Source organism: Trachypithecus francoisi, unplaced genomic scaffold, assembly GCF_009764315.1.
Source record: "Trachypithecus francoisi isolate TF-2019V2 unplaced genomic scaffold, Tfra_2.0 Lachesis_group10, whole genome shotgun sequence".
In the NCBI taxonomy this organism is placed as follows: Eukaryota; Metazoa; Chordata; class Mammalia; order Primates; family Cercopithecidae; genus Trachypithecus; species Trachypithecus francoisi.
The window spans coordinates 127,538,590-127,561,554 of record NW_022681455.1 but is presented as its reverse complement, the minus strand read 5'-3'; the positions used below and the strand labels follow the sequence as shown (position 1 = coordinate 127,561,554).

At 49.3% G+C, this 22,965-nt stretch overlaps 1 long non-coding RNA gene across 1 annotated transcript in view; it reads right to left on the bottom strand.

Moving 5' to 3' along the window:
- Nucleotides 1-6,160, bottom strand: part of LOC117088169 — a 69,144-nt gene extending 62,984 nt beyond the window's left edge. Inside the window, exons 1-2 of the long non-coding RNA XR_004439031.1 lie at nt 5,345-6,160; nt 2,591-2,655 (exon numbers count right to left, since the gene is read on the bottom strand). This is a non-coding gene — a long non-coding RNA (uncharacterized LOC117088169). The remainder of the gene's footprint in view (nt 1-2,590; nt 2,656-5,344) is intronic.
- Nucleotides 6,161-22,965: the final 16,805 nt, after the last annotated feature.

Here is a 22,965-nt window from a genome sequence, read left to right as displayed (position 1 = left end):
CCCCACCCACCGGGTTCCCCAGCTAGAAGGGGCGCGGCAGGCTCAGTCCAGCCCTAGCTGATGCTGAGGGGTACGGAGGGCTTAGATGAACATGGCGTCAGGTCATCCTGCCTGTGGCATGCATCCCGGTGGGGATTTTCACAGCAGGTAATTAGACGTGTGTCTAGACAGACCATTTCCTTCACTGTCGTTGCAACATCGTGGGTTCTCCAATCAACAAGTACAGGGAGCAGAGAGCAGAGAGCCAGGCTCGAAGATGGTACCTTCCTCCTTGCCTCTTCTCAGCCTTTGACCCTCAGGTCTCACGTTCCCTGGCTCCCTGGCTGGCTGCTGTCCAGTCTCCCTGGCTCCACCTGCCCCTCCCTCACTCTCAGGAGAACTGAGCTGCTGCCGTGGACAGGAGGGAGGTGCTACGGTGGGAAGGTCTTGCTCTCAGGTCTGTGCCTGGACTGCCTGGATTTCTGGTCTCACTGCCACCACACTAATAAGTGAGGATGTTGGGCAAATTCTTCACCTCTCTTGAGTCTCAATGTCCCCTTCTGTGAAATGGGATAAAGTAATCGATGTTTGGCAAAGTTCTGATTACTACTATTATTAAACGGGATGGGAACATGACAGCTATTTCCAAGCTGGGAGGGGCTTTCTGTAAATTAGCTATTGTAGGGTATCCCCTCTGAATGAAGCGTTTCAATTTTGCTACAGGCATTTGCAAATGAGCCCCCCGGGAGAACAGCTATGTTAATGAGTAACGCCATAACCAGGGGAAAGGAGTGAATGACGCCTTACTTGGGGACATGTTGTTGTTTTTGCCAAACCCAGAAAACCTATGTGCAACTTTGCCCAAATGGTCAGGAACGTGGATGTTGGAGTCAGGCCTGAGTTTGAGTCCTGGCCTTGCCATTTTTGAGCTGTGTGACCTTCAACAAGTGTCTCAACGTCTCTGAACTTCCATGTCTTCATTTATAAAATGGAGATAAGCCTAGCCTGTGCCTCGTGAGATTTGGAGGCATACATGAGGCCATTTGTAGAGACAGCCACACACACTGAGAGCTCAGGGAATGGTGACATTGCTGGAGAAGGTGAAGGAGAGACAGAGGAGCCACGAAGAAGATAGAAGGAAAGGATAGCTCTAGCTCACATCTGTGTCCATCGGAGCCAACTCCTCATGAAGGGAGGGCAGCGAGGGAGGGAGCTGACACTGTCCCTAAGTTGCAACGGACAGAGAGAGGGAGCAGACTCGACCATCACCTTGGGACTGGAGCCAAGAGGGAGGGGCTTCCTGGCCAGAGACGTGGTTGAATAGGGAGGCAGACTGTGCCACTGCTGTTCCAGACAGGGATGGGGGTGACAGATGCCCTGCCCCATGTGTCCTCCCACCCTGCACTCTTGCTGGGATATCCAGCTGGGGAACCCAGTGGGAAATCAGAGAGCAGGAGCTCCACTCGGTGCCCGGGCCAGGCTTCTGGGCACAGAACTGAGCCAAGAGAAGGAGAATGAATCTGGGGGGATGGGGCGCTGGGCACACAAAGCGGAACAGCCTGCACGACCTCTGCCACCCCCCTTCCTCCTGCCCAACAGTGGCCTCCCACCGGACCCTCCAGAAAGCCATCCACTCTCCACCCCAACCAACCTCCCCACTTCCCTGCACTGCCTCCGCTGTTCACTTAGAGTTGTAGAATTGGTTTTAATTTGCATGGCATTTATACATATCTTGTCTCAGCTCTGTGGATGTCCAAGACAGCAAACCTGGGGTGGAAGGCTGAGATGTGGAGGTTGGGACGATGGCGCTGACGTTTTGTTTCTAAGACCCCCGCCCGGGTCACCAGCACCCAAAGGCTACTGCTATGTGCAGACTGGACAGGGGATTATTGTGGACTGAGGAGGAGTTTGCATCTCCAGCCCAGATTTCAGGTGGAACGCGGCAGAGGCCCTTCCTTCCCTCTCCCCTGTCTGCCCTTCTTTCTTGGGCTGGGCTGGCCACCAAGTCTCCACCTCCACCCCCAGCCTGGGCTGCTTATCACAGGGGCCTGAAGGACATCAGCCCACAGAAGGCTGGACAAGCCCAGCTCGGTCACCTTGACCCACTTCATTTGCTTCAAGGCCACGAAGCAAGGAACTCACATTTGCTCTTGAGAAGACTGACACCCCAGATTCTTATAGCAGCTTGTCCTGCCTCACTGTGAGCCACACAGATGAGCTGGACCTGCTGGCCCACAAGCCACTGTCTGGTCCCACCTGGGAAGGGGCCTGGGATTGCCACTCAGGGTCGCTGCTCACACGCTCCAGGAAGGCAAGCTGTACTGCTTGCTGGTCTGATGATTCTTTCTATGTCTTCAGTGAAAAAATAAGGGGGGAAAACCTCCTTTCTGAAACAAACCCCACTATGAAAAACCCTAAAATATTTATTTACAGAAGCAGAAATTAAACATCTTTGCCCTTGACTGATGGGAGTAACTTTTTCATCTGACACAGACCGCTTAAAAAAAAACAGAAAAGAAAGCCATCCACCCTCCACCCCAACCAAGCTCCTCCCTCTCCCTGCCCTTGCCTCTGCCGTCCCCCTAGAGTTGTAGAATTGGTTTTTATTTACCTGGCACTTCTACATATCTTGTCTTGTTTGAAGCTCACAGCAACTCTGGGATGCGGTATCTTCCACTGTATCAGAGGAAAGGAAATACAGCTCAGTTACAGGACAGATTCCAAAGGCAGGCGGGGGTGGTGACCAGCAAGTCACAGGGCTCACCCAGCATACCTGACTCTAGAATTTAAAACTGTCTTCTTTTTTTTGTTGTTGTTTGTTTTTTTGAGACAGAGCCTTGCTCTGTCGCCAGGCTGGAGTGCAATGGCGTGATCTCAGCTCACTGCAACCTCTGCCTCTTGGGTTCAAGCGATTCTCCTGCCTCAGCCTCCTGAGTAGCTGGGATTACAGGTGCGCCCACCATCACGTCTGGCTAATTTTTGTATTTTTTTTTTTCTCCGAGATGGTGTCTCGCTCTGTCGCCCAGGCTGGAGTGCAGTGGCCGGATCTCAGCTCACTGCAAGCTCCGCCTCCCGGGTTCACGCCATTCTCCTGCCTCAGCCTCCCGAGTAGCTGGGACTACAGGTGCCCGCCACCTCGCCCGGCTAGTTTTTTGTATTTTTTAGTAGAGACGGGGTTTCACCACGTTAGCCAGGATGGTCTTGATCTCCTGACCTCGTGATCAGTCCGTCTCGGCCTCCCAAAGTGCTGGGATTACAGGCTTGAGCCACCGCGCCCGGCCTAATTTTGTATTTTTAGTAGAGACAGGGTTTTATCATGTTTGTCAGGTTGGTCGCAAAATCCTGACCTCGTGATCCATCTGCCTTGGCCTCCCAAAGTGCTGGGAATACAGGTGTGAGCCACTGTGCCTAGTTTTTGTTGTTGTCGTTTGTTTTTTGTTTGTTTTAATCAGCAGATCATTGGTCCAGGAGACGCTAGTGCATAGGCAGCTCCCAAGCAGATGGAGGAGAGAGGGGTGGCTGAGAATTTGGCTGTGAACACACAGTGGGGGGGTACTGATATGGAGGTGAAAGGATCCTCTCATCCCTCTGCAACCACAGGGAGCCACGGAGGGCCAGAAGCCCACAGCACCCAGATTGGGCTCTGGGAAGTTCCAGCCAGAGCACCTGGTGTGGGACTGATTTCACCTGAGCAATGATTTCAGGTGGAACACTTGGCAGTACTGAAAATTGCAAGGGAAGTTCTGTGATTATGAAAGAGGCCCAAGCACCTCCCCACGCCTCTCTCAAGCATCCCAGTTGCCTCCATTAGCAAGCTAGAGCAGGCTTGGCCTGCAAGCCTCAGGCAAGCCGCAGCATATAGGAAGAGTTTAATAATGGTGGTGTGGTTTCTTGCATTTATTTTTATAGCAGCTTCTGATGGTGATGAGAAATGACTATTTTCATGGAGGTCTGTGCTGTAAAATTGTTCTTTTAAAATAAGGTAAAGTCAGAAAGTGAATTGATTTACAGAAGAAATATTAGGGGGAGGATAATAGTATAAATGGCACACGCAGTGCCAGCGGGAACTGTGATGTGGAGGTTTGGAGAACAGTTTTCTTTCAACCAGATTGAGTGAGGGCAAATAAGACACAGCATGTATTGCAAGGATCTAATCGGTCATCAGTATGTTCATTTACGTGTTCAATTCTCCCCCTATTGCATGAGTTTTATTTCCCACCAAAGCAAATCAACACCTACCTGGGGGGAGGGGGAAGCAGGGGGCAGGTACAAATTAGAAACTCCTCTAGGGGACAAGAGTCTTTTTGACTCTGACTTTCTGCCCTGACTGGAGCCACTCTGAGACCACAGGTTGCTCTCAGCTCTGTGGACGTCCAAGGCAGCAAAACTGGGGGTGGGTGGCTAAAACGGGGAGGCTGAGATGATGGCACTGATGTTTTGCTTCTAAGACCCCCGGGACACCAGCACCCAAAGGCCACCGCGTGCAGACTGGATGAGGGTTATTGTGGGTTGGTAGGAGTTTGCAACACCCATCTTTTCTCACTGACTCTTGGTCATCTCCTGATCTCCTCAAACCCAGCCCTATCCTTGGGGAGGTGCACCCATCAGGAATGTGGAAGTCAGAGAACGTGGGAGGAGTGAAATGCAGGTGCTGGGAGCCAGTCCCAAGGAACGTGGTTAACAGAAGGCTCACATTGCACTGCAGGGCAGCAAGCATTTATTCACACTGTCCCTGCAGCAGTGGAATGAAAGCCGTACCTGAAGCAGCTTTGTTAGAATCCGGGGCTTCATTCTAACTTTCTATCAATTATCACACACTTATCACACACTTCCAGAAAACCGTACAAACTCAATACCTAATGTCCGATTAATTACTCTTCATATATCTAAAGATTATCCTCAGAAATGCCAGACAATGCAACCACTGGTTCAACATACTGTAATTAAGTATTTACTATGGAAAACCACACAGTCATTACAAAGCTAAGCCTATCCAAATGCACTGCTGAGAAAAATGACCACCTCCTATCGTTGAGGGAAAAGACCAGCTCGCACGGCATTTGCTCACCCAGCCAACAATATTTCCTCAGTGTCCGCCGCGTGGCAGGCAGTGTTTTAGGTGCTGAAGATGGGGTAGTGCACAGCGCACATGCCAGGGAGGGAAGACGAAAGGAGTCAGTGCACGAGTACACAGGAAAAGGAGCATTGCCACTCAGACAACGAATGAAACAGGATGTAGGAAGAAGTGACCGCGGTCCCCATGGCAGATGGCTGTGGCCTCACTGAAAAGGTGAGATTGGAGCTGAGAAGTGAAGGATGAGTGAGAACCAGCCTGCGAAGATGTGGCAGGCAGGGCCGGACTTACCGCTCAGACGCAGGCCGAGCAAAGCTGCTGAGAAAGAATCCCGCGTCTTCCAGGACTGGAAAGAAACAGCCTTCAGCGTCTCCACGTGGCAAGACCCAGCCAGGTGTGTGGTGTTCCCACTAAGCCCGCTGTTCTCTCAGCGTCTCCACCTGGCAAGACCCAGCCAGGTGTGTGCTGTTTCCACTAAGCCCGCTGTTCTCTCAGCGTCTCCACCTGACAAGACCCAGCCAGGTGTGTGCTGTTTCCACTAAGCCCGCTGTTCTCTCAGGATCTCGGGGCGGAAGACCGTCATCCTTCTGTAGAGAAATAGAAGTGGACGGCACCATTTGGAAAAGGTGTTGTCTCACAGGCATGACAGTCACCTGTTAGGTGAGGTCGTCCTCACCCCTGCCGTATCTCTGGAATTAATTCTCTCTGTTCTCTTCACAGAACTCAGCACCTTATTTTTGCCTGGATTGCTTAAACAGCTAAAACAGGCCTTTTTAAGAAGCATAGTCTTTAAAACAATCATCCTAGTTCCCATGTCTTAGACATCCTCGTAAATGCCTACTGGGCATGACCTCCTCTTCACACGCCTCTTTCGGAGAGGGACTGAACCCTCCCCTTTCAGAAAGAAGGAACAGCAGGCGGCAAACAGCAGAGCTGTGATTTGAACTCAGGTCTCACCAGCTTCAGGGAGGCAAGACCATTAACTTTGTACTGAAAGAGACGCATTTTTAAATTGAAAACAAAGTATGCAAAGAACTCATGGGAAGCCAGAGAGAAAACAAGGAGATGGCCCGGAACAGCAAAAGAAGGATAGAAATTAGAAAAAGCAAAATCAGAAGTTAAAAATTAAAAATTTTATTTTGTGCTGAACTTGGGTTTTTTGCAGTCTAAGCGGCGGGAGCGATTCCTCTTTCTTTTCGCTAATGAGGCTTCTCTCCATGGGCAGTTGGAGGCACTGCTTTGGACGCCACATTTGACAGCCCCCTCATTGGCCTTCCTGCCTCCACTCTGGCCCCTGCAGGCCACTGTCCCTGGCTGCCGGCACACCTTCCTAGAAGGCAAACGTGGTCCCGCCACTTCCCACGGCACATCTTCTGTGGTGCCCACAGGCAGCCAGGTCAAGTCCCAGCAGGCCCCAGGCAACCTCTGCAGCCTCTCACCCCCCATCCCTCCCTGCGAGGAGCCCCCATCCGTCTCTGCTGGGCGTGAGGTTTACTCTCCCACGCACCCCTCTAGAATCCCCTTGCCCTGACCCCTCTTCTCCAACTCAGGAAATTCTTGGGCTCCTTGGAGGGTCGCTGTAACATCGATAGCTTGTTCTTTGCCCCTGTCGCGGCGTTCCCAGGTCTGTGATTGGCTGTGCATGAATCTTTCCTCTCGGTTACTTCCAGGACTCCGTGAGAGCAGGGCCCGTGTCCTGTTCATCTGTTTCTCTGATGCCTCATTGGAAAAGAGCATGGGAGAGGCCAAAAAATGAAAGAAAAATAAAATGACAGAACAGCTTGGTAAGATATCTCTTATGGGGGTACAGGATCCAGGGGAGGTGCATAAAGAGTTACCAACAAGTGTGTGGGATGGGCAGGTCAGGGAAGGCTTCCTGGAGGAGGCGTGGGCAAGATAAAGGTTGGACTGGAGCCAGTCCGTTAATGTGGTGGAGAAAAGAAATTGAGGCAGGGCTGAGGGTTCAGAGAGGTGAGGAACTCTGCCTCTTTGAGCGTGAGTTAGGGGATGGTGAGAGATGGCCTTGGATAGGTAGATAATGGTCTGGGGCCCGTTATAAGCTTTAGGCTTCATGGTGAGAGGAGCAGGGATACCTACAGGTTGTTTTCTTATGAGGAGGGAGTGGTGTGGTTGAGTTTCCATTTCAGAAAGGTCACTCTGGCTACAGAGGGGAGGACAGATTAAGAAGAGAGGTGGCTGGCTGTCATGTTTGGTTGTATAGGTTGGGCACTGCACAACTTTAGGGGTAAGATTTTCCCCTCCCTGGTGGCCCCTGGGTACTTGAGAGTGGCTGACATCATCTGATGGCAGAGACTCTCATTGGACAGTTGTCATGGCAAGTTAGCAACTGCTGCTGGGCATGGGAACACGTGGAGTGCTGTGGACACAGAGAGAGGGACATGTTGGTTCAGAGAGACTCACAGATGCATCAACAAGGGCTCTGACCCTGCAGCTTTGAACAAGGCCTGGGGTGCAACCTGTTTGCCAGCAGGACACCTAAGGGTGGCATCTATGGACCACCTAGAGGTGGGTTTATCATGAAGCTAATGCAGCTTAAGCTTCAGGACCTGAATTTGCATAGTCCTCTTCCATTATGTCCCCAAAGTCATATGTTTTTGTGAAATGTGCAAGATATTTTCATCACAGTTGGCTAAGACTGCTATCTCCTCCTGCTCTGACTTGCCCTCCATCCCCTCTGCTGGTGGCATGAGAGGGGCCACGATTTGGCTAAGGGGAGGCTGATACCTGGATCCTGGACTATAAGCAGTAGGCTGGCATTAGCAGCATTGCCAGTGCCATCAGTATACAGACACCAGGTGTGGTGGCTTCCAGCATGTTCCTCCTGCCCTTCGGTCAACTTCCCTGTATCGTGACATGGAGGTGCAGAGACAAGGGTGGATCAGGGAAGTCACTATGCCCGGTGATGCTGGCAAGAACATGGGCAGGCGAGCATGGACAAGGTTAGAAGCTGCAGAGCCTGGTCTCTGGAAAATTCCTCCAAACAGATACATATGGCTGTAAACAGAGGACTCGATTCTCTTGGACTCAGTGAAAATGGAAATTCGTTCCCATCAGGACTACCCTCAGCAATGCAGCGTGTAGGATGATAAGTGTGCCACAACTCGTAAAAATCACTTTCGTGGGAATGGTACGTTTGATCAAGCTTGAGTATCCCACTAAAGTTGGAACTTAGAAAGAAAGGGATTTTGGAATATTTGAATAAAACAAGTGAGAAATTGCAGACTCCTAATTTAGATGTATCTGAAAGGTACCTTCTTTTATCTTAAATTTGCTTATTAAAAAACAATGGATGACTTGAGTAATAGAATATGAAACAAAAGAGATGAACATGAAGTATGGCACAGATCTTCCAACATTGAGAAGCGAATTATAACTGAAAATGTCCACATCATAACAGAAGCAGAAGTTCATTAAGAAGAGGTCAGCTAACACGGCGAAAACCCGTCTCTACTAAAAATACACACACACACACACACACACACACAAATTAGCCAGGAGTAGTGGCAGGTGCCTGTAGTCACAGCGACTCGGGAGGCTGAAACAGGAGAATGGCGTGAATCTGAGAGGTGGAGCTTGCAGTGAGCCGAGATTGCGCCACTGCACTCCAGCCTGGGTGACAGAGCGAGACTCCATCTCAAAAAAAAAAAAAAAAAGAGGTCAGCTGGGTGTGGTGGCTCACGCCTGTAATCCCAGCACTTTGGGAGGCCAAGGCAGACAGATCAAGAGGTCAGGAGTTTGAGACCAGTGCGGCCAATATGGTAAAACCCCATCTCTACTAAAACTACAAAAAAAAATTAGCCAGGCATGGTGGCATGCGCCTGTAATCCCAGCTACTCAGGAGGCTGAGGCAGAAGAATTGCTTGAACCTGGAAGGCAGAGGTTGCAGTGAGCTGAGATTGCACCACTGCACTCCAGGCTGCGCAGCAGAGTGAAACTCTGTCTGAAAAAAAAAAAAAAGGTCAATTTCAAATGGAAGTGATAAATTAGCACTTAGGTGACATGAACACCTAGTTCAGGGGTCCCCAGCTCCACAGCTGCTGATGGGTACTGGTCCGTGGGCTGTTAGGAACCAGGCCGCACAGCAGGGTGAGCACCAGGTGAAGGAGCATTACCACCTGAGCTCTACCTCCTGTCAGATCAGGGGAAGCATTAGATTCTCACAAGAACTTGAACGCCATTGTGAACTGCACATGTGAGGGATCTAGGTTGCGGGCACCTTATGAGAATCTAATGCCTGATGATCTGAGGTGGAACAGTTTCATCCTGAAACCATCCCCCCCGCCCACTCCCATCCATGGAAAACTGTTTTCCACAAAACCAGTCTCTGGTGCCAAAAAGTCTGGGGACTGCTGACCTGGTTATTGAAGAGAAGTGAGTCATATTAACATATTACACCAATATTTCAATTTCTTGCTGGTTTGATGGAAAATCACTGACATTCAGGTAGATAGGACAAAATCCACAAATAAAATCACTGATGACAGATTCAGTACTGTCAATTCAAAGAGCATGTAATGTTCTTAATTGTACAAGAAAACCTGAAATGACCTGAAATCTTAACAACTCATATATGAAGGAAATCAATAGAAGTTTTCCCAAATTTGATTATAGTCTTGAATTTTTTACAACAGTCTCAGTTGTGATCCATGGGCCAGGTAGAAGCATAATTATGTCACTGTGAAACGAAAAGTCATTTTTTCTAAGCTAACTTCCAGCAAAGATGCACAAAATCACACTGTAGCCAAATATGCCACAGCAGGTACTGATCTATCTTCCTGTTCTCATTGTAGAAAATGATGCTGACAAAATTGTCATCATATGAAAAGGAGCTCCTTTGGGTATATCTCTAAGAACTTGTTTTAGAAATCTGGGTGCTTCTGTATTGGGTGCATATATATTTAGGATAGGTAGCTCTTCCTATTGAATTAATCCCTTTACCATTATGTAATGTCTTTCTTTGTCTTTTTTGATCTTTGTTGGTTTAAAGTCTGTTTTGTCAGAGAGTAGGACTGCAACCCCTGCTTTTTTTTTTTTTTTTTTTTTTTGCTTTCCATTTGCTTGGTAAATTTTCCTCCATCCCTTTATTTTGAGCCTATATATGTCTTTGCATGTGAGATGGGTCTCCTGAATACAGCACACCAATGGGTCTTGACTCTATCCAATTTGCCGGAAGTAGCTTACCCAAAAGATTCTCTTGCCACTAAAATAAAGGCAGGATTCTATCTAACACATGGAGCAAAATAATGCGGAATGTGAACCTACCAACTGCTGCTGGTCCTGCAAAGTTCTTGAACATACTTCACAGGTGCCATCTGGAACTACACCTGTACAAAAGTCACCCTAAAAATAGTTTTCAATCAACATACACTTGTGATTATATTTTTTTAAAAAAAGGAAATCCAAGAACATGCAGCAAAAACAAGGTTCGTGGGTATGGGTCTCTCAGGCAATGAGTTAGTGAAAATATGTTAATCTGCAGATGTAGTGATATTTCCAGTATTTGTTAGCTTTTCAAATGCAATTTGTTATGGTTTCTTTTCTGAATATTCACTTTTGTAACTACGTCTATATTTATAATTTTGTGTTCTTTCCTTAAAGAAAGATCCTCATATTGTATTAAGGCTTGAGCCCACAAAACCTGGATCTGGTGGTGGGGGCCAGGAATATATGTTTGCAATTTCAGACCATTTGGAGGTCATTTGGGGTAAGACTGAGGTGCGAGTAGTGAGGACTGCCCAGCTCCAGGCTTGGAAACTCGCACTGGATCCCAGCTGAACCAATGCCACTCTGGGCAGATGCTCTGACCTGGGAGCCTTAACAGGCGGTTCACTCATTAATATCACTGGGCTCAGATCTGTGAAACCCACGCCTCCTACACGATGCTCTGTCTTCCAGCCAAAATAACACACTGTAAGCTGGGGTGTAGTTGAAAGTGAAACCGCGTATTTTTTAAAGGTTTAAAAGCTCATTTGAAGAAGGGCAAAGGGTCAGGAAAGAAAGAGTTCCATTTACAGAGACTTGGCAAATCTTTCCCAAGGAAGATGTCCCACTTACAACGCGTACTTTCCACTCTGTGCACCGCCGCCAGGCTGGGGCCAAAGTGGCTGGTCAGCGTTCTTGTCCACAGTGGTGACAAAGACTTGACTTCTGAAGTTTGCTCTGGGGAAAGAGGTAAACTTGGGTGTTTCAGAGGTGGAGGGAGGGCTCTGTGAGGGGCTGGGGGAGGCAGATATGGGGTACAGTCAGGGGAACACTGCACTGCCTACCATAGCTATCACTGCTGGATGGGCTTGAGGGAATGACTTACTCCAAGCGCGTCTCGTATGCCAAAGGGAAAAGAAACGAAGGCCGGGGAGTTTATGCCTCTTGCCCAGAGTCCCTGTGAAATGTGTGTGGGGCCAGGGGTAGCAAGCATTGATTGGAAATCTGCCTTTTAATAGGAGCCTTATTCAGACTGACAGGTACTTGGCCTTCAGATTTTCCCATCTGAGCTCATGGCCGCAGTTCCTAAAAGGCTGTTCGAGGTTCCCCTGTCAACGTTTCACATTTTAAAGCACCACTTTTAGGGCCTTTATCATTATCTACAGCAGCAGCAGCAGCAGCAGCAGCAGCATTAGGAATGTGTTTCCTCCTGCGTTTTGCAGCTTACGTAGGTCTTTCTTCTGCATCGTTTCATGAAATTCTCACAAGAACACTATCAGGTAGGTGTCGCATGTCCGTTCTACAGGGCAGAAAACAGATTTTTTAAAAGAGAGAGAGGGAGAGAGAGGAAAAAGGGCTTTATTCAAAGCCGAGTCAGTTAATAGGGGCAGAGCAAGGACTTGAACGCAGGCCTCATGGTCTTAACTCCAATCTTTTCAGCTCCCTTGGGAACTTCTTGGAAGGGCCTGTTCCATTTTCCTGCCATAACATCATGGAATGAGGGAATGGCTGTGGGTTCCAGTGACGATGTCTCAACTGCCTCCAACAGGTGCTGCCAGGGCACGACTCAATGTCCGGGCTGGGTGGACAGGAACGTGCTGTGGGCCCCAGCCCTCTGCTGCAAGCTTCGCAGGTGCCGTTCCCTCTGCCCAGGACACGTCTCTGGCCTTTCTGCTCAGGCGTTACCACCCCAGGAGCCCAGCTGACTCATCTCACGGGCTCCCCTGCAGCCCTCGCCACCATCTGGAATTAGCTGCCCTGTGTCTGCCACTGCTTCCTTGACATCTGACTCACTGCGGTGGGTTCTAAGCTGCAGAAGGATAGGGGCCTTATTCCCCTGCTCACCAGTGTGTCCTCAGCAGTCACCGCTGGCACTCAGTGTGTTCTCAATAATCGTGTGTGGCTCAGATGCAGGCGGGCAGCAGAAGGAAGCCTTGTCTGCTGCCATTAGGCCGTGTTGTAAGTGCAGATGGCCCTGGGCTGCCGGTTTTCAATGGGGACATTAATCCCAAAGCGACGTCCTCGAGCATCCTTCTATTCTGCAGCACTGCACTGTGCTATGAAAGAGCCAGGAGAGATGGCCCGGGTGCAACCCAAGTCCTTCCATTTCTACTGTAGAACCTGGGGCCAAGTGATGAACCATCTTTGAGGCTCGGCCTCCTCATCTGTAAAATGGGTCTGAGAGCAGTGCCACATGGCTGCATAGCCCTGAAGATAGCCCCGGAAGTGGGGCACTGAAATACCTACTTAGGATACCCTGAGGAAGTGCCCAGTCAACACCAGCCAGAGAACAAATTGGACAGTGCAAGTAACTCAGCTCTGGAAGGCTCCCCCAGTATTTTACTAATAATTAACACTTAAACATTGCTGTCAAATCACAAATATTGTAAGCAAACATCACTCTGCCATTGCTTGCAGAATGAATGAATGCAAGGCTGGCGATTTGGAGAGCCCATCTCAGTCATCAGTTCTCTCTCTCCAGGGACATTGTTTCACACGGCAAGGTTGTCACCTCAAATGCCTTCAAAGGCAGGCAGGTGCCCAAAGGAAGGAGGCAGCAGGGGTTGGGTATGACCTTGCTCCCAACCAAGGACACCAAAAAATTGAAAACACAGTGGTCACTCAGTAAAATCTATCTCCAGGTCATCCTGCAGACTAGCACTTTGCAACTCTGATACATTGCATGGGGACACTTGATTACTGGTGGCAGTTCCAAATGAGATTTTTTCAGGTCCCCAAGCCCTTATTTGAAACCCCGGGGGCCAGATGCATGCATAATGCAGAACTGTCGTGGGTTGTGGAAGGAAACATGGCGAGCAGAACCCACATAATATAACTCCCCACAGGGTTTGGGGCAGCCTTTCATGAACAGTTCTGCAGGGAGTGTTTCAGCATCAAGCTAAGAGGGAGAAACTGAGATTAAAGACAGTCTCACCCATGTTCAGGTGGCAGGTTTTGCTGCCAGTTGAACTTTGGTTATTTTTTTATTCGGTTTTCACATTTGGGATATTGGAATTGCTGAAAAGGGATTGTGGAGCTGTGCAGCCAGGTTCTGAGTCTCTCAGGCAGATCCTGATGCACCCGCTGCCTCCAGCATCCCTGTGTCCATTTCCCTGTGTCCTGGGAGGAGGCTCCCTTGTCCTCCAGTGCCACTCCACCTCCTCTGTTCTTCTTCCCTCATCAGGGGCCTTCCCATCCAGGCTTCCAAGAGCTGCGGAGATTTTTTCCTCTGCATATCTTGCAGTATTCAGACTCTGAGCACCAAGGCCAATTTAGCTGCTAGTTGAGCAGAACAGCACCAGATGAGCCAGTTGATAATTCGATGAGCAAAGGCAGGTTCCACGCTGGATCACCAGTGGGCCACGGTGATCAGGGCTGGACTTGCATCTTCTGATTCCAACTTTGGGGTGTTTTCTCTAAGCTGCAAGAGGCTCAAGGGAAAAAAAAAAAAAAACAAGGCCCTGGTATCCGGCAGAGGACGCATGCCAAGGCTGAATCTAGAGAGGAGACGCGTGGCCCCAATCCACGTCCATCTTACAGACCTCTTGTCTTTGGCAACCCTTCTTCCTGAAAGTGAAAATCCCTTTTGTCTGTGGGAAAAACCTCATAAAAAAAAAAGCCCAACTGAAAAACACATTGGTTTCTATTTATAATTGGGGGGTGGGGGGAAGGAATTTCACACAGATTCAACACATACATGAAAAATAAAAAGAACCAATGACTCAGAGACTGACGTGTTTCCCATTTCCTAATAGCCTTAATTTTTTAGGTCACTGCTCAGCTATTCAAAGATTGTCTCATTTAAGGATGATTTATTTATCAAGGACATTGGGAGAAGCCCAGTGAGTGCTGAATCCAAAAATGCCACAAGCAGGCCCCTCTCTGCTCACAAATAGAATGGCAACAACCTACTTCTCTGGTCATTTCCAAAGAGCCGCCATGTTCAGAAACCTGAAAGTGGTGAAAACAGGTGGAAAATGGTGAATATTTTGAATTTCCTCCCTACAGAGTGGAAGAGGGGAATCAAAGAGAAGAAGAGGGACCAATTTCAACACAGGCAAAGCTGGGGCTTGACTAGAATTTCCAGCCACTCTTTCTGCATGGCATGTTCTGGCAAGGTCTATGGAAAAATGAAGAAGCCTTCGAATGAATTTCATTCCATGGTAAAATACAATCTCAAGCCCTGGGGAATTTGGAGAGATGTGGAACTTTTGACCCCTTGTCTGAGTCTGTCTGTCCAATAAGTGTGAAGGAGGAGGTCAGCTCCAGCTCCCAGTCAACCATTTAGGTCAGAGAATGATTTCACTAAGTCAGCGAGGTTTGCCACTGTCAGCTGCAAACCTCCACAGCAGAATGAGTGGCGTGGGTGCAGCCCTCTCTGCTCTTGTCAATGACAACCTACTCCGTTGACAACAGAGTAGAGAATAATGGCAACAGAGAATATGGCTGGGGGGTTAGCACCCTCAGAGGCTGCAGGGCAGGCCTTGACATGAATAAGCCAACTCCTCTTATGGATTGAACTGTGTCCCCCCAAAAAAGCATTAAAGTCCTAACCCCCAATACCTGTGAATGTGGCCCTATGTGGAAATAGGCCTTATGTAAATGATCGACTTGAGATCATCACACGGTGGTGGGCCTCCTAGGTATGACTGGTGTCCTTATAGAAGGGGTAATTTGGACGCAGAGATGGACATGCTTGGAGGGGGAGCGATGTGAAGACTGGGAGGAGACAGTGCTCTAGGAACCAAGGAACCCCTGAAGCTACCAGGAGCGAGGCCTGAAGCAAAGTGTCCCTCGAGCCCCAGAATGAACCAGCCCTGCCGACACCTCCGTCTCAGACTCGTAGCCTCCAGAACATGGGATAATAAATTTCCATGGTTCTAAGCCACCTGGTTTATGGCCCTTTGTTGTGGCCACCCCAGCAAACTCTTATACTCCCCACTGTGTGAGGTGGGTGTCTCGTTATCCCCATGCCATGAACACAGCGCTAGAGAGAAATGTTACAGAAACCAGAGGTTCAAACAGCAGGTGAATAACACCGTCGAGATTTGAACTCAACTCTCTGTGACTATAAAGCTCCAGCTTATCACCACATCACTCCAAGGTCCTTGTGAGCTTGTGTCTCGGGAGGGGACATCTGCTTCATCCCCCTCAATGCATGCAGGAAGTCAAGGATATCAAAGAGGTCAAAGATCACACTCAAGGTCACCCAGCCCATCAGCAGCCAAGTTGACATAGGGGACACAGCTCACTGACAGGGCTCCATCCCCTCTCCTAGCTGGCCCCCATCATGTTGGCCAGGGAGCCACTCTCAGCCAGGCAAGGAAAGAGCACATTTGGGTCTGGAGTTGTAGATGGTGCTCCAGGGGTGCTCGCTCCATCAGAAGGGCAGGGGGTAGAGCGGGGGGCTTACTCTTGAAAATCAGGTACCTCACCCTTGAATGGCAGGACTCGAGCCCTAAAAAGCTCAGACATCTAAAAAGTTACCTTTTTCAGCCGGGCGTGGTATCTCACGCCTGTAATCCCAGCACTTTGGGAGGCTGAGGCAGGTGGATCACCTGAGGTCAGGAGTTTGAGACCAGGCTGGACAACATGGTGAAACTATCTCCACTAAAAATACAAAAATCAGCCTGGTGTGGCAGCACACACCTGTAATCCCAGCTACTTGGGTGGCTGAGGCAGGAGAATCACTTGAACCCGGGAGGTGGAGGTTGCAGTGAGCCGAGATCGCATCACTGCATTCCAGCCTGGGCGACAGAGAGAGACTCCCTCTCAAAACAAAAAACGAAAACAAAAATTACCTTTTTTGTTTGTGAATGTTAGCTAGAGGGTCCCTTTTCCTGGGGCTGTTTTCTTAAAACAGGAGGGAAGGCAAAGGAATTTAGAACATGATTTCTTTTTAAGCACATATAATAATCAAATCTGATAAATGAAATGTGCATGTGCCTGTGTGCTTGTGCATGTGTGTGTTTGTGTGTGCTTTGTGTGTGCTCATGTGTGCACCTGTGTGTGCACGTGTGTTCATGTGTAGTTTGCATGTGCTCATGTGTTTGTGTGTACGTGTTCACGTGTGCTTTGTGTGTGCTCATGTGTGCGTGTGTGTGCACGTGTACCCAGGTTTGCATGTGTGTCTGTGTGTGCCTGTGTGTGCTCATGTGTGTTCATGTGTACTTTGCATGTGCTCATGTGTGTGCCTGTGTGTGCTATGATTCCACTGATATATTTCATGGAGGACAGCAGTTCCTGCCTCTGTGTCTTCTTCTTTGAAGCTATACCTACTCTCCTCTCCTTCCAGGGCCAAAGTCATCCTTCCTCTTACCTACTCAACCTAACTGATGCATGTTTAAGAAACAGAGCGTCCATGCATTTTCCACTCCGGGACTTGGCGACTTCTTTTTTTTTTTTTTTTTTTTTGAGACAGAGTCTCACTCTGTCGCCCAGGCTGGAGTGCAGTGGCGCCATCTCAGCTCACTACAACCTCCGCCCCTCCAGGTTTAAGCAATTCTCTGCCTCAGCCTCTGGAGTAGCTGGGATTACAGGCGCGTGCCACCACGCCCGGCTAATTTTTTTTCGTATTTTTAGTAGAGACAAGGTTTCACCATCTTGGCCAGGCTGGTCTTGAACTCCTGACCTCGTGATCTACCTGCCTCGGCCTCCCAAAGTACTGTGATTACAGGCGTGAGCCACCGCACTCGGCCGGCGACTTCTATATTCCTTTCGTCTTTCTAAAGTGGGTAAGAGGGAAAGGTCAACACAAAGCCAGCCGTGGCACAGGCCTCGAGGAGAAGGCTGACCGTCCATGGACGGCAGGCCCATGGCTGCTCTCGCTGCCCTCCGCTGCTGGGAGTGAGCGGCCGGGTGGCAGGCGCCCTCCAGGGCATCGATGAAACCTCACAAATGGGGCTTTGTCGTCCCCGCCGAGGGATCTGGGACGTCCAGTGAGTTGGAATATACAACGCCCACTGGATTAAGAGCCGTCAGACTGGTTCCCAAAGCAAACACTGAGTTAATTTTTCCAGCATATGCCTTTCATGTCTGGGCTGCTTCAGGCTTTGCTGGGTCACTGGGCTCTTTGTTGCTGCCTCCACTGAAGTCCCTGGCCCCTCCGCCTCGCTGGCTCCTGGAGTCACCCAAATCCTAATACAGTGTTCCGTTTCACTTGAGGAGCTGAAAGAGCCCCCGGAAAGTTCCTCCAAGATTGGTCTTTGAAATCCGCAAGTTAGTGAGGAGGAACCCCTGGAAGTTCTGGATCACATTTCTCCAAGTCCGCAGCACATGCTGGCCTGTAGACGTCAGGTCCTCACTTCAGGATGTGTCCCAGATCCTGTCACCCATGACCCCCCCTGAGGACTGTCTGGTGGTGCTACCCAGCCCCCTGACCCTTGTGAAGGTGCATCAGGGGCTCCCACTGCGTCAAGTTGCTACCCAAACTCGTCCTGTGGTACGTGAAGCCCTGCCTGGTCTAGCCTCACACTCACCCCTGCCTGGTCTTGCCTCACACTCGCCCCTGCCTGGTCTAGCCTCACACTCGCCCCTGTGGTGAGTAAAGCCCTGTCTGGTCTAGCCTCACACTCGCCCCTGCCTGGTCTAGCCTCACACTCGCCCCTGTCTGGTCTAGCCTCACACTGGCTCTCATAGCTCTAAATTTATTTTTGTTCCCCCACTGTTCCTGTGCTCCCTATTTCTATGATGTAAGTGGAAACCTATTTGCTGTTTGTATTGGTGTGAGTCAAAACAGGAAAAGGAGAAAACAATCTGAATATTGAAAACAGAGAGAATTTAATGCAGGGAATTGGCTACATACTTGATGGCTTTGCTAAGAAATGGACCAGGGGACAGGGAGAAACCCATAGGTGAGCAGGAGCGAAGGCCTCCCCCATCACACCATCCAGAGCTTGGGCAGAGGGAGGAAGCAGTGCAGGGCCACCCTGTGGATGTGCTCATCAGGGCCCTGGTTGCTGGGGTGCTGGTGCTGCAGGGGAGACAGTGCCTGTGGCTGAGGAGGAGGAGGAGAGAGAACGCCCTGGCTCCTCCCTTCCTCCTACCTCTGCTTGTCCCCAGGGTCCCTTTTTAGCTGAACCAGGTGGAACCAGTAGACATGAGGGGGACTGGAGTGCAGCCCTGAGCCACCCTGCAACACACAGCAGAGTGGGAGGAGGCAGAGTGCACCCGCCAGTGGACCAGTGGATGGACACACAGCTGCACACCAGCCCTGGCATCAGGCTGCCCACTCAGATGGGAATCCATCCTTCTGCATATCTTCTCTTCTCATCATCATTTACATGTATTTCTCAAACTCTATTGGTTGGAAGTGACAGAAACGTACCTAAATAAGAAAAGGAATGAATTGATTGGTTTGTGGAACTGAAAACTCCTGTTGTTGGATTCAGGTAGGGCTGGATCCAGGGACTCAGACAAGTCAGCAGGGTTCCATTTGGGCCACTTCAGCCCTCAGTTCTGCTTTCCTTTGTTGGGGTTCCATGATCAGGATACGTCAGGTGGCAGCCCCAGGGCTGAGTCTCGTTTCCCCAGCAACCTCAGTGAAAGAGGCAGCCCCTCCTTCCCATTTGCTCCAACTGAAGCCCTGGAACTGAGTCTTCTCGGCCCACTTGGACCAGTTGCTGATATGGGAACCGGCGACTGTGATCTGAGTGGTGAAAAGCTCCAATTGGCCAGGGCTGGGGGCAGGACACGGGGGATAATCCCACTGAAACTATGGGCTAAGGGAGGAATGGAGGAGGTAACACAGGTAGAGAAAGTAATGGATCTCGAGGGAACAAAAGAATCTTTGCTTTTTCATGGCACTGGTACCCAACCAAAAGAACCAGACAACTTGGTTGGATTTATTCATCTGGCTACATCATCTGCCTTTCCAAGTCTTCCAAGGAAGACAGAATTTAATCCCGAAGGGTCTGCACATCCTACTGGAACCTCATCCTGCTTCTCTCTAGGAGCCCTGGACCTCTACTGGCTGGAGGCTGTGGAGCTGAGAATGAGGCTCGCTCTGAGGGATGTTGCCTGCCTTTTGCTTCTTGGCGTTCCGGGCTTGTCTGAGGATGTGGCGGGAAGGCAATTTTGCCAAGCTGGTGAGAGCACATGATGGGAGGCTTGACATATAAAGGAAGCCCCTGAGGCCTGCCCTATCCACACAGTTTGGGTCATCATGGTGTCCCAAGCCTTTCCCATCAGTTTCCCACGTGTTTATCCCAGTTACCTGGAGGAATATGCAGGAAAGAGGCCTTCCTTGCCTCCTAGCACAGAAGACTGAGGGCCAGCGAGTTTGAGGGAGATTCCTGGGGCCACTCTCCAAAGAATCCCAACTGCAGCCACCACTATGTATGGAGCACTGAATCAATACCAGGCCTTCATCCTAAGAACAGTGTGAAGCTGTCAGTGGATGTGAGGCATGGGGTAGCTGCGTGGGCATAGGATCTGCACACGAGGGAGGGGAAACTCAAGGATAAAGCCCCAGCATCTTCTCACCAGAGTGCAGCTGGGAGTCCAGGATTCAATGTCCAGGCCTGCCTGCCTCTGAACCTGGAGTTCCAGTGAAATTAGGCAGAAAATCTGAGACCATGGTGGGATCTCTAGTGGAACTCTAGGCCGTTCCGCTTTAGCAAGTTTTCTCTTGGCACATTAGTTTGTGAATGGAGGCAGCTCGGGAGAAAGAGTCCGCAGATCCCACGGGCTTCTCACTCCTCCCTGAGGAGCCAGGGCCTGGTCTTAATTTCCAAAACATTGTTGAATAGACTGATTTCTGTTCAAGGGCCTGTGACCTGGGAGCTCTCCCGGCTGGAAGGTGTGGAGCTGAGGAAGCTGTGGGCTCACGCTGAGGAACGTTGCCTGCACTTTGCTTCGTGGTGTTCAGGGCTTGTCCGAGGATGTGGCAGGAAGGGAATTTTGCCAAGCTGGTAAGAGCAGATAAATGGAGGCCCGGCACATGAAGGAAGCCCGGGGGGTCTGCAGCCTCCCTCTCCCAGCACTGCCTCCATTCATGCACTGATGCACCAGGAGACACCTTGCTAAAATGGAACAATCTAGAGTATTCTTCAGATTTTCTGCACAATTTCACTTTCTAGGCAGCAATGAGAAGAGGCTCAGCTAAGATGACCCAGTGAATGAATGGCTGGAACAGGACCAGAGACCAGCTCTCCTGGCAAGCAGCCCTCTCCCCATCTCTCCCCATTCATTCCTAGGAGGAGAAGGGTACTGGGATTCCAACAGGAATGCTAAGTGCCAAAAGCTCCCAGCAAGGAGTTAGAATCGTGCTTTTTATAGGAATAGCCTCAATGGGCTGTGCTTCCCTACCTGGGAGGGGCGGCGATTGGGTCCCCATGCGGCTGCACCAGGGCTGATGGCTTGCTGTGCGTCACTGAACTTCCATCTCTCCATCAGGGCAAATGAATCATAATTGATGCTCCGAAGGCAGTTTACATCTAAACATGAATGTTCCTGATGAGCTCTTGTCTCCTTCCTCATCCTCCATCACTCCTGCCTCATGCTCCATGTGCTCCAGTGACTCCAGCCTGCCCAGAGTTCGTGGAATGCTCCATGCTGTTTCAGGATGCTGTCGCTGTGTGGCCATCCCAGCAGCCTGCAATTGAGCCATCCCAGCCTGCCTTTTCCTGAGCCGTCCTTCAAAACAGGCTCAGATTTTCCCTTCTCCTGGAACCTTTCACACCCTGCCTCACCTTCAGCTGAGTCATTTCTCTCTGCTTTGCGGTCCTAGGGCACCTGCCATTCTTCACCTGGAGCTCCTACCTGGGTGCCTTGCACACCTGTCACCCCAGTGGGCTATGAACTGCTTGAGGACTAGGCAGGTCCCTTTTTCTCCCACCTCCACTGCCTCTTGCAGGTACTGGGAAGACAGTAGGCACTCAATAAATACCAGTGAAAGCCTGCAGTGGGCACTCAATACTGACATAAAAACTAAACCTGGCCGCCTGCACTGTGTCAGGCACGGTGGGACAGGGACTCTCTGCTCTGACTGCACCTCAGCATCGCCTGGGGGAGGGTGGCCTTTAGAAATGTAGCTGGCATTTGTCAATTGTGGCTTTTGCTGCCATTGCTTTTGGTGTTTTAGACATGAAGTCCTTGCCCATGCCTATGTCCTGAATGGTACTACCTAGGTTTTCTTCTAGGGTTTTTATGGTATTAAGTCTAACATTTAAGTCTCTAATCCATCTTGAATTAATTTTCGTATAAGGAGTAAGGAAAGGATCCAGTTTCAGCTTTCTACTTATGGCTAGCCTATTTTCCCAGCACCATTTATTAAATAGGGAATCCTTTCCCCATTTCTTCTTTCTCTCAGGTTTGTCAAAGATCAGATGGCTGTAGATGTGTGGTATTATTTCTGAGGACTCTGTTCTGTTCCATTGGTCTATATCTCTGTTTTGGTACCAGTACCATGCTGTTTTGGTTACTGTAGCCTTGTAGTATAGTTTGAAGTCAGGTAGCGTGATGCCTCCAGCTTTGTTCTTTTGACTTAGGATTGTCTTGGCAATGCAGGCTCTTTTTTGGTTCCATATGAACTTTAAAGCCGTTTTTTCCAGTTCTGTGAAGAAACTCATTGGTAGCTTGATGGGGATGGCACTGAATCTATAAATAACCTTGGGCAGTATGGCCATTTTCACAATATTGATTCTTCCTATCCATGAGCATGGTATGTTCTTCCATTTGTTTGTGTCCTCTTTGATTTCACTGAGCAGTGGTTTGTAGTTCTCCTTGAAGAGGTCCTTTACATCCCTTGTAAGTTGGATTCCTAGGTATTTTATTCTCTTTGAAGCAATTGTGAATGGAAGTTCATTCATGATTTGGCTGTTTGTCTGTTACTGGTGTATAAGAATGCTTGTGATTTTTGCACATTAATTTTGTATCCTGAGACTTTGCTGAAGTTGCTTATCAGCTTAAGGAGATTTTGGGCTGAGACAATGGGGTTTTCTAAATATACAATCATGTCATCTGCAAACAGGGACAATTTGACTTCTAATTAAACTAAAGAGCTTCTGCACAGCAAAAGAAACTACCATCAGAGTGAACAGGCAACCTACAGAATGGGAGAAAATTTTTGCAATCTACTCATCTGACAAAGGGCTGATATCCAGAACCTACAAAGAACTCAAACAAATACACAAGAAAAAAACAAACAACCCCATCAAAAAGTGGGCAAAGGATATGAACAGACATTTCTCAAAAGAAGACATTCATACAGCCAACAGACACATGAAAAAATGCTCATCATCACTGGCCATCAGAGAAATGCAAATCAAAACCACAATGAGATACCATCTCACACCAGTTAGAATGGCAATCATTAAAAAGTCAGGAAACAACAGGTGCTGGAGAGGATGTGGAGAAATAGGAACACTTTTACACTGTTGGTGGGATTGTAAACAAGTTCAACCATTATGGAAAACAGTATGGCGATTCCTCAAGGATCTAGAACTAGATGTACCATATGACCCAGCCAT